Raw genomic sequence first — 14,474 nt, 5'->3', positions numbered from 1 at the left:
TTTTAAGTAGTAGTTTATTGTGTCTTGCACAGGGACCCTTTGAACCTTTCTACAATTATTCCTGGACTTAAAAAAAAAATCAAAAAAATCAACTCAACAGTGCAACCTTCAGAAGTCACTTTATTATTAATTAGATGTTCAGTTCTGTATTGTTTTTTTTCCTGTCCTTGGTTTGTCTCATGATGTCCAAAAATGTCATTTGGTGATTCTCAGTTGGTGACCCGGTATGCGTGTGTGTGCGTGTGTGCGCGTTTTTTGTAATACCTAGCGGGGATGATCTTCCTGAGACATACAGCATTGTGGGAACCCACTGCCTGGTCCCCACAAGGGGAAACTGTTTTTGGGTCAGGGGTTAGATTTAGGACTAAGGTGTGAATTGAGTTTTGGTTAGGGTTAGGTTTGAGAATTTTCACTCTCGAGGTAACGTCAATGGAAAGCCTCCACAAAGATAGCCACACAAACATGTGTGTGTGTGTGTGTGTGCGTGCGCGCGCGGGTGTGCAAATAGTCTTTTGTCCCTTGTATCTTTTGTCTCAGTGATGGACTTGGAAGCGGTCCACTGAGTCTGTTGACCAATGAACGGTGATGTTCTTTTCAGGTGAACCTGTCCCTCTGCACATATAATGAGGAGGCAGATAAGTTTTAACTATGTTTTTGTTTTCACAAGTAGGTTTCACTACCTATAATTGTTTATTTTTTTAAATCACTGTAGAATTATATGTTCCAGGTTTTACCAACCTAAATACAATATCATGTCTTTCATGCTGCATCCCACGGCAAAAAACCCCATTAAAGATAAATAAGTTTTAGACCTATTTGTGTTTTAGAGAACCTCCACCCAGCTTAGAACTATCCAGTTCAGATAAATATGACTTGATTAAATACAATGAACATCATGATAAAAAACCTTTAAATTTAACACTAATTAACACATTTTCTTACAATCTTTAATCTTCATTCACTGGAGATCACAAAGGGCAATTAAAAACCCATTCTGGTCAAACTGACTGATAACTTTTTACCCTGGACAGAATGTCACCCTGGGTGATGAGCCACATTACTAATATCCAAAGACCAACTATAATGGGTATAAAAATAAATGGTAGCCAGTTTACTTATAATGCTTGATGTTTTTATAGAGTTAGAAATGTAATCATTTTAAACATCCAATGCATTACATCTGTTATGAATACATGATTTACATCAGGTTCAGTATCAGGTCACTTTTCTGGCTTTATTTGATCAATTATATTAATTCACGAAATGTACCAACTACTTTAAGCAGTAAAAAATGATTCTACATTTTGTTGATAAATCTGGCTTAATAAAATTTAAAACTGATGTATTTCAGGAGTTTGTTTACACAGAAAAAGAGGGAAGGAAGCTGTGTTTCCCACTGGGTGATGATCCTGCTACAATGTGTGCACTACCATGACTCGGTCATTGATAATTTGAAGCAGGATTATCCTCATGCCAGGGCTGTGACCCCATCACACTCACACCGCCTCTGACACTCCTCCAGCTAAGTCATTACAACTCTCTTGGCAGTGCTGTGCCATCACTTCCTGCTTCCAGTGCTCACTAAAACCCAAACACAGTTCACGAGAGATAAACCATTTTCTGAACTCACATGCATTTAATGTGGCTCAATGTCACAACGTTTGCCTAGATCTGATTACATTGTGCCGGTTTTAAGACGCAGGCGAAAATAGTCAGGTCATAAAACACAAGGATGTTATGTTGCTTCTTTTAACATTGTGACATGGTTTTAAACTGGGTGTAATTTGTAAAGTTAGTAACGCCACAGTGAAGTTAGCTACACTAGTCAACATGAAAAGTGCCGTTTCTGTTCCTCTATGTGTCCTAATAAAGGGAATAAAAAGTTCAAATGATCCCAAGATTCGTCAGCTTGCTCTGTACAGACACTTGTGTCTGTATTTGGGGGCCCATTACATGAGAGCAGCATATGTCCCGGCTTAGTCAGATGGGCTTCTGTCTCAGTGGGAATATACACAAGACGAGACCAGGGGGGACACACTCACACATATGCAAACTACCGAACAAAAGACGTGTAAAGCTGTCTGTCATGTTTAAAGTGATTACAAGACGGGATTGTTTTCACGGTATAATTAGATGTCGACAGGGTGTCACATAAAATCTGGACCTTTGGGGTTTAATGAAAAGCTCTGATCAGAGACGGTTTCTCAGACTAGAATTCCTAAACACGTTCAAAATGGGACAATCGTTTCTACTTTAAGTTCACTTCTTCAACATTTTCAATGCAGTTCTACTAATCAATTATTTATTTGCCGAGTCTGTATTGGACTAAAAGAGATCTGGTAAAAATAAATTCATAAAATTGTATGACACATATTTACGATAAGTGTAAGTAAACTACTGACCACAATTTTGCATCGTACTCGGTCGGATTCAGTTTAACCATTTCCAGTCATGACTGTTAATGGTGGTGTTCCCCAGGGCTGTGTGCTTGGAATCTTCTCCACTGCACCCTCTGAAGTAACTTATATGTAATTTTATATTAAAATGGGTGCTGAAATAAAATGTCTTCATTCTTGTCTGGGTGTACTTGTATCTTCATACAGAGATGAGTAAGTTAAACACATTTTCAGAGGAGAGTACCGCCGTGAGAAAGCAGACACATTTTATGTTCTTCATGACCTCAGTGACTCGTTCAAGCAATGCCTCTCTTCCATGGGAGTCTTCCTGCCATTTGTTTCGCTGAGTGGCGGGTGAGAGCAGTCGCACCATGTTAGCAAGACATGTTAGACACCACCAGGACTTGCTGCAGAGCCGCTGCTGCCTGCACAGAACGATGATAGTGGCCAGCACTGCAAGGACATCCAGCTCGTTTGTGTGGGCGTTGCTACGGAGCTCGTCAAAACAAAAACACAGCTGTCTAATAATTATGGGTGTTTACCGTATTTGTAATTGCTGCTCCGAATAATTCATCCAAAACCTACTACTGCATTTCTATCGTTTGATTACTTTTAACAGATTTGTTCAATCTAAACCAAATGCAGCGAGATGTTTTATTTTTTGTGCTTCAAATGCATACAGACTCAAGATGTTTTAATTATCATCAGCAACATATTAGCAGTCCACTTATTTTCACCTGCGCACTTCAGATCTCGCTTACGGGACATCAGCACAGCCACTCTAATCTGTGCTCTTGTTACTTCTCGTATCGATTGTGGCATTGTATTTTAAGAGCCAATTCTCTTCTCTCTGGTCCAACACACAAATCTGTCAATAAACTTCAGCTGGTCCCAGACTCGGCTGCTCGCATTGTCATTGGAAGAGCTCTCAACATGCGGCGCCGATATTACAGCGGCTCCAGTTTCTGCCATAGATTCTCAACGATGCCACCTGGAAAAAGCATATTACAGATTTTTTTTTTAATTTAATGTGGAACATTATCTTGGTTGTACATGGCTGCTTGGTTTTTATCCTTAACATGTCGATCTGTGACTAACGGTCGTTCCTTTCATTAAAACAGTGGCTAGACTAACCATGCTGACATATTTTATCTTACCAAGTATTTTTTGGTTTAGTTTCTAGTGCAAATATCTCAGTACTCTTGAAATAAGGCAAAACTAGCTTAAAAGTAACTTTTTATCAAGAAATATGAGTTTGTTTTAAGTCAATAATTCCTTGTTACTGATGGAAACGCATTACTTCCATTGCCAGATTATTTTCTCATGTTGTAAGTGAAATAATCTGTGGACTAGTACATTTTAATTAATATTAAGGAATTATTTGCTCAAAACAAGCTCATAGTTCATGCTGAAGAGAGACTCTTATGTTAGTTTTGTCTTTTCCAAGCACTGGAAACTAGACCAAGAAATACATGTCTACAATGCAAGAAATAAGTTTTGTGTTTTTGCAGTGAGATGGGTTGAATGGTCTATCTTCAAATTTTGGGATATTATTACACACAGACGAGTTTATGTTGCTAACTCAGTGACTTTTGAGAGTTATAAGAGTAAGTAGACATGAAAGGATATAGTTCAGATTTTTATTTTTGTATAAAATCTAGATCATATTTTTCTTTGTAATACAGACAAATAACGACAAGCTCAAGGGGTTGTATAAAACTGAAAACTGACCCAAGCACTGAACTGTGTGGAACTCCAGAACTGATTCTGGTGAATATTCAAACATGAGCTGTAATGTTTTGGACAAATAAGATCTACACCAACCTTGTGCCATTCCTTTCTGGTCTACAATACAACAAAGCCTCTTTAAAATAATATTTTGATTGACTATGATGCATTCAGGAGTATGCAGGGTGTACTTCTACATTTTTTTTTCACATTGCTAGGTTTTAATGTGCGAACACATCTGTAATCGTACCTCTCATCTGCTGTAAGCTCCAGGGCTGTTCGGCTCCGAATGCCGGGCCTGTGTAATTGATCAAAAACAAAGCAACTATAAATCAAAATTGACACGGCCATGAATGATTTCAAACTGAATGCATGTGTGCGTTTGCGTCTCCATATGTGTCCTACATGGGCCAACGAGAGGGAAACCCCAATGGGACCGGCGAAATGAACTGGGTGATCAGTCTCCGGCTACTTGGTGCTGTCAGGAAAGGGGGATGGTGGACGGAGGGGGATGATGGTGGTTTGGGGGGGATGTGAGCGACATTTAGGTTGGCATTGACACTACTCAGTCAGCACTGGGGAATACTGTAAAATGCCCAGAGCTGTAATAAAAAAAATGATGCTGATGAAGAGTTAATGAAGAGGTCTCGTTAGGAGAAGAACCTAATTTGAGACTTTGGTTGGACACAGCGGTTAGACATTACCTTCTGTAGACGTATCAAATAATTTTAATGCACATAAATGAATTAATTTAAAATCAGAATAATGAATCCTTTTCATTACCATGATATAATATTCGGCAGCATATTGACATTTATATATTTTTCAAGATTAGATTTTAGCTGAACGAAAGATGGCGATCAATACGAGATAATAACTAATGGAGTCGGAAATTGGATATAAATATTTCTTTATAACCAATTAACTAAACAAAAGAAATTCATAAACCAAACAAACAAAACGTCTAAAAAAGAAAGACAACCTGTCCTAATTAATCTGAAAACTATGAGATAAAGAGGAATTTTAAACTAGCTTTTCAGGCTCAGTTTTGCGTTTTAGGCAGCCTTGTCTTTTGTATGTGTGTTCTATGAAGATTCGCTCAGGGACTGGTTGCCCAGTTTCCTGCTATGAGTGGATCGACACAGAGTTTTTCCTTCAGTTTTACCGAGTGTTGGGAGAAAATGTTAATGGACGATAGAAAGCCGTTTGATAAATATCTAAAGCATCACCAATCAAGTAGTAAAAGAATCAGGAGAAACAATTGAAATTTGTCTCCAGTTTCAGTTGAAAAAAAAAAGAAAAAGACAAAAAAAAATTTTAAACAGAAATAGCGTTGTGGTCCTATGAGAGTAAACCACAAGTTGCTGGTTTACAAAATATTGTATTCAACGAAAGTTGAGTGAAAGAAAAAACATCATAAAAAGAGACTCGACCAGCAGCAGAACTGCAGCCAAAAAAATCTGTTTATAGATTTTTGTGGAGATGCACCAAGTATGGACTGCAGCTGCAGATTTTGAGTTTTCAGAGTCGGCACACGCACACACACACAGTGATAACATGGGTTATCAACCACTCCTGAACCAGATTGAAGCAGCAGGACTTGGCACCTGGCCACACTGCCAGCGTATATAAGTACCTCCTTTATTACCCGTAGTATCACTGTGCTGCACTGGTCAGCAAACTAGCATGAACTAAACCTGCTTTGAGAACCGGTGGTGTACTGCCAAGAGGAAGATGAGAGAATTTTGAGAATAATCTCAGAACTTTTCTAGAAAAAAAAAGTGGAAATTTCTGAGTTTCAAAAGTCAAAAATTACAAACTTTTGAAAACTTTTTTACTTGCAATTTTTTTTACTTTTGGAGCTCAGAAATGTCCTTGTTTTTTCTCAAATTTTGGAGATTACACTCAAAATTTCTGCGTTTTTTTGGTGGAAATTTACTCCTTCCATTAATGGCATCTACAACGGCTCTAATATGCTGTCATACTATCTGCGTTTCTATTTACCACGTTATTGCACAACTTGATATTTTCAAAATAAATTAGTTTAATGAAATTGCCAATTAAAAAAACCAAATTTGTTTTTCGCTAAAAGTGTTGGTGATAGGATGGGGAGTTTTTTTTGACCGTATTAACATTATTGTATTTCACAAAACTGCAATGGAAACACTTTTTTAGCACGATCAACAACTGGACGATGCCACTGGTGCAAACCATGAAGAAAACGACGACAGGAATTTGGACGATGATGGCGTGGCGTGTTTTTCAACAAGTTGTCAAGTGAATAAACTTATTCACATGTTTTTAATTGTGTTTCTTCTTTGATGGAAACGCAGCAATTGCAAAATTGTCTTTTTTCTACATTAGCATAATATTGACAATGTTTTGAGCACACAGCAAGTCTGGGGTTTTTTCCTCTCCACTGATCACTCCTGGTAGGGTTTGGCCCAGCAGGTAGCTGTCTTTGCACCTGAGCTTCCTCCCCTCATTAGGCTGCTGCATTCATTTAAAAAACTGCCAGACAATCTCCAGTCGCCCAAGTGTTAACCCGCACCTAGTTCTCTCTTAGATCCTATTTCCACGACTTTAGGACTTTCTATGCTTCCTGAAGTTCCCAAGTCAAGATTCCAGTCCACTCTGGTGCAAACTATAAAACTTCTCAGTAGGGTAGTTAGTTTATTAGCTAGTTAATAAACCACTAGTTTTCTTCTAGTGGTTTTATTTGTCAACTTTAATTTATTGTGCACCATCATAATTTGAATTGGCAAAAAAAAAAAAAAAAAAGATGTACATATATCTCTGTGTCATGAATCTATATAATTACTTTTAATTCAAAATCATATTCAAAAATGCTTTATGGATCAAAAAGGGAAATTAAATGTTGTAATTCATATTAACCAAGATTCTTCAAAGAGTTGTAATAGATGTTGATTGCTGTTGCCAGGAGGGATCTCCTATTGCAGTGACTGTGAAGAAGCCTCTTACTGAAGACGATGTCTGTTATGATGAACAGGCGATAAAATTTCGTACTCATTCCAACGCACTTTGCACCAAATCCTTTTTATTAGGTTTTTAAGAAAGACTGGTAAAAAAAAAAGAGACTGGCCTAAATAAATGGAGCAGATGTGACAAAGAGAAGTACACTTAACATTTGTCATGGACGGGCAGAAGGTAGAATAATCCCAAACGAAACCCTCTGAGTGGTGGTCAGGATTAATGTTTTTAATTTTTTTTGCCTGGTTTCAAACAGTATTCTGGCAGCAGGTTTTAGAAAAAGGTGAAACTTGAAACTGGATGGGATTATTCCCATATTGCTATTCTCCCTCCCCATCTTTAATCTCCTGACAGAAACCTCCAGATAACAGATTTATCTGGGATAAGGTCCATGTTGCTGCACAGTCTTCCCCCTCCTCCTCTGGGGGAAGCAAACCGGGGGGTGGTGAGTGGTAATCCGCCTCTCTGTACAACAGGGATGTTAAACAATGCTAGCAGATGTGTTTAGAAGCCTGTGGAATTGAGGACAGGCCTTCCAGCAGATAGTCCTAATCTCTCCCTCCCTCCCTTGATCAGGCCTCTGTTGTACTTTATCGGACGCACTCGCTCCCCGTCGCAGTGCCGGGACATTAACCTGTTGTCTCGGGCGTTTAGAGTCCAGCGGTTAGACGTGCCATTGGATGTGCGCGTTAGAGCTCGTTCATGCGTGTGTGTAATAATACGTTTTAATGGCAGCAAAAATACATTCTCGTTCGGGAGGCCAAATCGATATGGAGCGCGGGGGTGTTTCATGCTTCAGCTCACTGCAGACGGGTCAATAGCAAAAAAAAAAAAAAAAAAGAAGAAGTGCATCAAGACTCAGCGAGAGAGAGGGAGCTCTTTGCAATTACAATTCATTATTATTCCATTAGGATCCATAGAGGAACACTTCTGTCGATAAAAAAGGGAGAGGCGGGCGGCAGCTGCGGGCCAACTCCGGCCGCTAAACTGAGGAATGTTGTTCATCATTCCGTATGGAAAACACCTTCATCCCAATCCAATGCGTTAATTTTGCTTTTTAAAAGAGGTTAAAGGGCATGGCTTTGCTGATTAGCCCCACTCTGCTGTAGTGAAGATGCAGCTATGCTGATAGCGGCGTTAGCACCTGCAGCAGGGCATAAATGGAGATTAGGGTCAGCCTAGTTGGCACATTAAACCCTCCTGGCTATTTTAGAGTCCTGCAGGAGGCCTGGCAGCGCTCTGACCGCTGAGGAAGACTCGGAGCGGTCAGGATTCAAACAGGCTAACGGGTCAGGGTGAGGTCTGGGAGAGAGGAAGCTGTCTGTGTCAAGAGCCGTTTGAGGAACATGTGGTTGAATGGTGGTTCAAGTTAGCAAAGCTGGCAGGGAATTTTATCACACATGAAGAACATCGTTGTCAACTAAAGGAATAGGTATTAATTTTTAAGGAGCATCTGTGAAAGTTGTCCAGACTCCCCTAGCGTCTTTATTTAGCAAAATACAGAGGTGTTCTTCCAGGATGCTAAAGCTAAGAGTGCATTCACACCACCTCCGTTTAGTTTGCTTTAATCAAACTCTAGTTTATTTGTTAGAAAGTCCGGGTCCTTTTGGGAGGCGAGAATGCATAATCGAACTCTGAGCGTCTAAAAACCAATTGAAATGAACTCGGGTGCAGTTTGAATGCATTCCAAAAACAGGAAGTGGACTATAGCACCGGGGCATTCTGGGTGAATACAACCAAAACAAACGCGAGACGCTAGCTAGCGGCAGAAGTGGCTTGTGGTCTTTTTGACAACTGCTAAAATCTAACTACTCCATTTTTGTTTACATTTCGTGAAGAAGTGCAAAACTAATTTAAAGCGTGCATCATTTTATGTATTCATTTTCAGAATTATGAGCTACTTTGTGTTGGGTCTCACACAAAATCCCAGTCAAATGCACTTAAGTTTGTTATTATGCCACATGGAGATGAACTCTGACTAAGGCTGCTGCTTGTTGCCTCACTACCGTCAACATGAAGGACTAATTCCCTGTATGCGTGAAAAAGCTCACTAATAAAACTCGTCATAACCTACAGACTTTCCTAATTGAAAGAGCTACTCGACCCAGCAGACCACGACCCGCATTTCATGCCTCACAATAACCGCATTGCGACTACAACAGGAAGAGGGTCAAACGAGCACGTTGCTCATTAAAACCAAAAGCACATACGCGAGAAAAGCCCTGAGGAGGGAAGGGGGCGCACAAAAGAAATGAACACACACACACACACACACACCTCCAAGAGCAGCATAAGTAGAGCTTATCCTTTCTAGGAGAGATCTGATCTGATCTGATCTGGCACCTACCTCTGATCCCCGCGCGCCCTGTGGGTCAAACGCACGAGCACGCTCGCTCGAGCTCTCCCTCTCTTCGCGGTTGCGCAGTGCACGCTCCTGGCCGGCATGTGGGTCAATGACAGGTGGGGACGGCGCTGGGCGAGCAGCAGGTGCGGCTCTCTGATGAGGGTGTGGCTCTGGCAGGACTCCCGACCCAGCGGGCCTCCGAACCGGGGAGAACAAACAGCACGTCGAGACAAATCGCAGGGCAGCCGCTTAGACGCCAATTCATCACCTGCTTTATGACAGGTCCAGATGAGAGGCCATCGAGAGGAGTCGCCTCACAATGATTTACAGTTGACCCTTCATAAATAGAGAAATGTGATTTTTGTTCGTTTACGTCGTCGATTAATTAGTCTCCAGGCTTGAGATATTAACAGAACAAAGCATAACTACAAATAAACCAATATATGGCCCTCTGAGAGAGTCTATGAAGACTGTGAAGGAGCTGCAAAATCTGTCAATTGGACGGTAATTAGTCTCTCTGGATGGAAGATTGGCCAAAAGAAAGCCATTGCTGAAAGAAATCAGCCACATTAAGTCACATTTAAATGATCAAAGACAAAATACATAGCAGTTAGGAGGAGGTACACTGATCAGATCACCGTGACCACAGAGTGACACATGAAATCTTTTCTTGGCAGTGGTATGTAAAAATCGACTATTTTTGACTTTTGCATCACGTTGTAATGTTATTTTCTCATCAAACATACCTGGAGTGTTGCGCTGATTTTTTTCACGCATGCTTGAGAAATCCTTTAGTTTCCCAGGGCAACCGTTCAGCTGTGCAAAACCCCTGGTTGGACCACATTTCCGCCTCACAGAGTGGCCCTCTCCTGCGAACTCCCCCACTCAGCTCCTTCAGACTAGCCAGCAGCAATTAGCAAACACATGGGGAAACGGCACATCTGCCGAGCTCATTACACTAGCTACATCTTAGGTAATTATATGGGATACTTACCTGAGATGCTACTTCTCAGGCTGGTAAAAAAAACGTTGATATTTGAGCGACGCTACTATGACTTGCTGAAGAGGCGGAGTTTCAGAAAGAGCAGGAGTTATTAAATTGACAGAGACATTAAACTACGAAGGCAATTTTCTTTTACGTCATATTTTTTAAATAGATGTAGCATTTTTACAACAGCTTAAATTAACATAGTTACTTGATTGTGCTATTAAATGGCAATATGTGCCTGGAAAATGCATAACACTTTCCCTTGAATTTGTTGATTAGACCATTCAAGTATCTCATGGGAAAATGTTGTAGCATTTCCAAAGAGAAACATTTTTTTTTTCCTCTGAGTCAAGGAGGCACCACCCAAAGATGGTGGTAATCCCAGAGGCGATAATTTAAGCAAGTCATTTCTTTGCCTGTTCAAAGCAATTTAAAACAGAGTAACAGAATTTACAGTGCAAGCAATCCTTCTTATATAAAAACAGATTTGTACAGCAGATGTATTGATAAACAGTGTTCTTGTGGCTTATTAGCAGTATCTTAAACACTGTTTGTTTTTCAGCAGTTTCTGTTCAAATCCTGCTGCAAACGAGGCAGGAAACAAACCCCTGAACAGACTCCTGGTGCTTTCGGTGAACTTTGGCCAAACAGGCGTGTCTCCTTCTTGGGGAAACCGGACCGTTTCCCATCCATTATTTCAACAACCAGCCCAAATCCGAATGTTCATCCGTTTATTAGCCTTTCTGTTTTGTTTGTGGAGCTCACCTCAGTGATCCTGTTGCGTAGGAACCCGATGATGCACTCACACAACCTCTGGATAGGCTTAGGTATCGTCTACCTTTCGATTTTTGTTCTAATTTTACATGTTCCCAAAGAAGGAAAACTTTATCAAACGGCAGCATGAGCTTTTATCTGATTAGAATGACAGGAATCTCACAATGGTTTCAGTAATGCTTCTCGGATGTGTTGATTTCATCTCTTTGTGTTGAGATTTATGACGGAGTCAGGCGTGTTTCTTTAGTTTGAGACCGCGACCGACTCACAGGTGTAAGGTCCTCCACTGAGTGACGAATGGCTGTAATTTAAGTCTGATTATATATCCCATTTATTTAACTCTAATTAGATTGTCACCACAGGCAGGGATGAAGGATTCAGTCAAGCCAGCTGACAAATCTGTCGGCTCGTAAATAGCTCCAACCGCGCCATGACTATGACTAAAAACTGACGGCACGTACTGGAAAAACCTGTGGAAACGAAAATCAGAAACGTCATGTGACTCATTCTCACATTTGACAGGCTGGATACTTTCAAAGCTCTTCATTTCACACATTGTGATGCAGGAGTTTATTAATCATCTTGCACCATCACCCACCCAAACACACCCCCTTCTGCCCCTCCATGTTGGGTAATGAATCACCGTCTCCGCTCTGGCCCTGACCCCGGGGGGTCATGCTTTTATAGACGACCACTTCATCACGGAACAATCTGCTGGGCCACTGCAGACAAAAGACACACAGCCTCACCTGATGACCTTGCCCGATGATCCATGGAGGGAGGCTGGGGAGTAAAATAAACTGCAAATAATTGGAAGAGCAATCTATAGCTGTAACGGAAGAAAGTTGGAAAGTCATAAATGTCACATTGTAGGGGAAAAAGGACACAAGCTATCGGTGGGAACCACGTTTTCAGTTTTGTTTTTGGTTGAAACAAGACACATATTGATGCCCAATCAAGCTCCAACTACCTAATCAGGCTGCAACTACGCATGTTGCAAAGAGTGAGAGACAAGCATTTCAGCGAGAGCAACAGTAGATTTGTTACTAATCTGAAGGACTATTGTTTTGCTATGGGAGATAACTGAGGCTAAAGCAACAGAAAATGGTAGCAAATATGTACAGAAATCAATGAAATAAACATTATGTATAATAAATATTGTGGTTTAAATTCTGAAGTCAATCATCATTCTTGTCAGTGCTGTTTTTTTCACTCTATGCACCCATGTTAGCATCCACCATGACTGGGATTGTCAGACTTATTTTCTTTTTTAAAGATTTTTTGGCTCTAGTGGCCTTTATTTGATAGTTAATTGACAGGAAAGTGGGTAATGAGAGAAGGGGGAAGACATGCAGCAAAGGTCGCCAAGGCCGGGAATCAAACCTGCGACAGCTGCGTCGAGGATTAAGGCCTCCATATGTGGGTTGTGCTTAACCACTGCACCACCACAGCACAACCCCAGACTTATTTTCTCTAAGGCTGAACTCCTTAACTCAAATTCTGCTTCCATCTGATTTTTGTTACATGGGGGCGTAGGGGGGGGGGGGGGGGTAACGAGAATGGATGAAAAGTCTCCAGAAACACTTGCTGGAGTCTGTTAAAAGTTGCTTGTCCATAAAGTTTGCTACAGCCAACAAATCAACTTTAAAATTGATTCTGTTTGTCAGCTCTCATTGTTTAGAAATGTTCTGTGCGTCTATGTTTGGCCCTTATGACCCTGGGTTACAGCACATGACCTCTGGTGTTCACAATGGAGAAAAACTACTGCTGTTTTTCTTCACTGTGCCATAGTCTGCAATTGTTGAGAAGGAAACGTTGACATTCTTCTTCTGCACTTGTGATTCACTTTGGGGTAAAACTTTCACACAGAAGTCTGATTTGGGTCACATTTAATTAGTAGTAAAAACTACCAGGCAAAAAAATTGATCAAAAAATAAATAAATAAATCGAGATTGAGCTGTGTGAACGTAGCCTTATTTCTACAGTTTGTTCTGTTACTCATGCTGTCGCAGAGCAGTTAGCTTAAATGCTAGCCTAATGTTAGTGTGTTTTCTTTCTGTTGTGATGCAACATGTTACATTTTTACCATATTGCTGTAAATGTAACAGAAAAAAGTCATTCTCCTACTTCATAAACTTTGTTTTAAACTAAATCTGAACACACCGAGAAGGCAGCATCACATGATACAGGTCATAGTTGGCTGTGTGGCATAGTTGACATAAAAATCCCAGTCAGTAAACCAACTACAAGTGAGAATATTCCAGGACTTTTACACTTAACTTTGTAAAATACCTTGATCAGGGTTTGAAGTTTCGACTAAAAGCCCAGGGCAAAGTGCCAACAAAACACTAATCTCATTTATTAAGAAAAACTAGTAGATTTCATTTCTTTTTTTGACTATCGCAGCAAAACACACAGCTATAAATCATCTCTAAATGTGATAGTATTGAATTGGATTGGAGCTCATTTACCCTAACCCATCCCCTCACAGTAGAGATCCAACCTCCATTTAGGAGTGCCTGCTCTTTTCTTTTTTTGATGTTGACATATTTAAATATTCACATGTTCAGACCACAAAATATTTTCTTTTTCTCTTAACTTAGGTATGTGAAGCACGTTCGTAAAAGATGCAAATTTGGCTTCCTTGTCAAGAAATTGATTGCATCATTATGTAAATGTACCACATTACAAATAAATCTCGTAGTTTGTGACGGCAGTTTGTTTCTGCCTCAGCAGCAAAAAGGAAGGAGGAGAGGCCAAATAACACAGAGCGTTATATTAGTTTATATTAGTTGTTTCTTTTGTTTTTTTGTGTGTTTTTTTTAGAAAATGAGTGTTTATTCACCGCAGGACAATGCAGTGGTTTTACAGGACGGGTCACATCTGCACCAGGATAATGACAGGGGTAGGCCAAATGGAACATAAAGTGCATGTGTGTGTGTGTGTGTGTGTGTGTGTGTGTGTGTGTGTGTGTGTGTGTGTGTGTGTGTGTGTGTGTGTGTGTGCGTGTGTGTGAGTGTCAGTGTTGGAGAACTAATGAGTCTCCTATGAGCTATTACCCTCACCTTAGCTCCACACTCTGCAATAATAAAAGGCAACATTGCAGACATGGCTCCCCTATCAGAGGATTGCATTGCTCGTCTCCTGGTGCAGGCGCTAAAGCAAACACTCATCATATGCATACAAACCTTTTAAATGGATTTAAATCAGCAAACTTGACCAACTTGCCCCTATTTCCTCGCCACAACAATAG

General features: G+C 40.4%; 1 long non-coding RNA gene across 1 annotated transcript; it reads right to left on the bottom strand.

The window, feature by feature from the left end:
• Positions 1–3,260: 3,260 nt before the first annotated feature.
• LOC103481927 (uncharacterized) lies at positions 3,261–9,598 on the bottom strand. The gene is made up of 3 exons (XR_536363.2): positions 9,463–9,598; positions 4,375–4,422; positions 3,261–3,387 (listed from the first exon to the last, which is right to left on the bottom strand). It is a non-coding gene; the product is annotated as an uncharacterized LOC103481927 (long non-coding RNA).
• Positions 9,599–14,474: the final 4,876 nt, after the last annotated feature.

The sequence above is a fragment of the Poecilia reticulata genome, chromosome 19 (assembly GCF_904066995.2).
Source record: "Poecilia reticulata chromosome 19, P_reticulata-male-v2, whole genome shotgun sequence".
NCBI lineage: Eukaryota > Metazoa > Chordata > Actinopteri > Cyprinodontiformes > Poeciliidae > Poecilia > Poecilia reticulata.
Note: the sequence above shows the minus strand (reverse complement) of the source record. Positions and strands in the feature narration are given on the sequence as shown.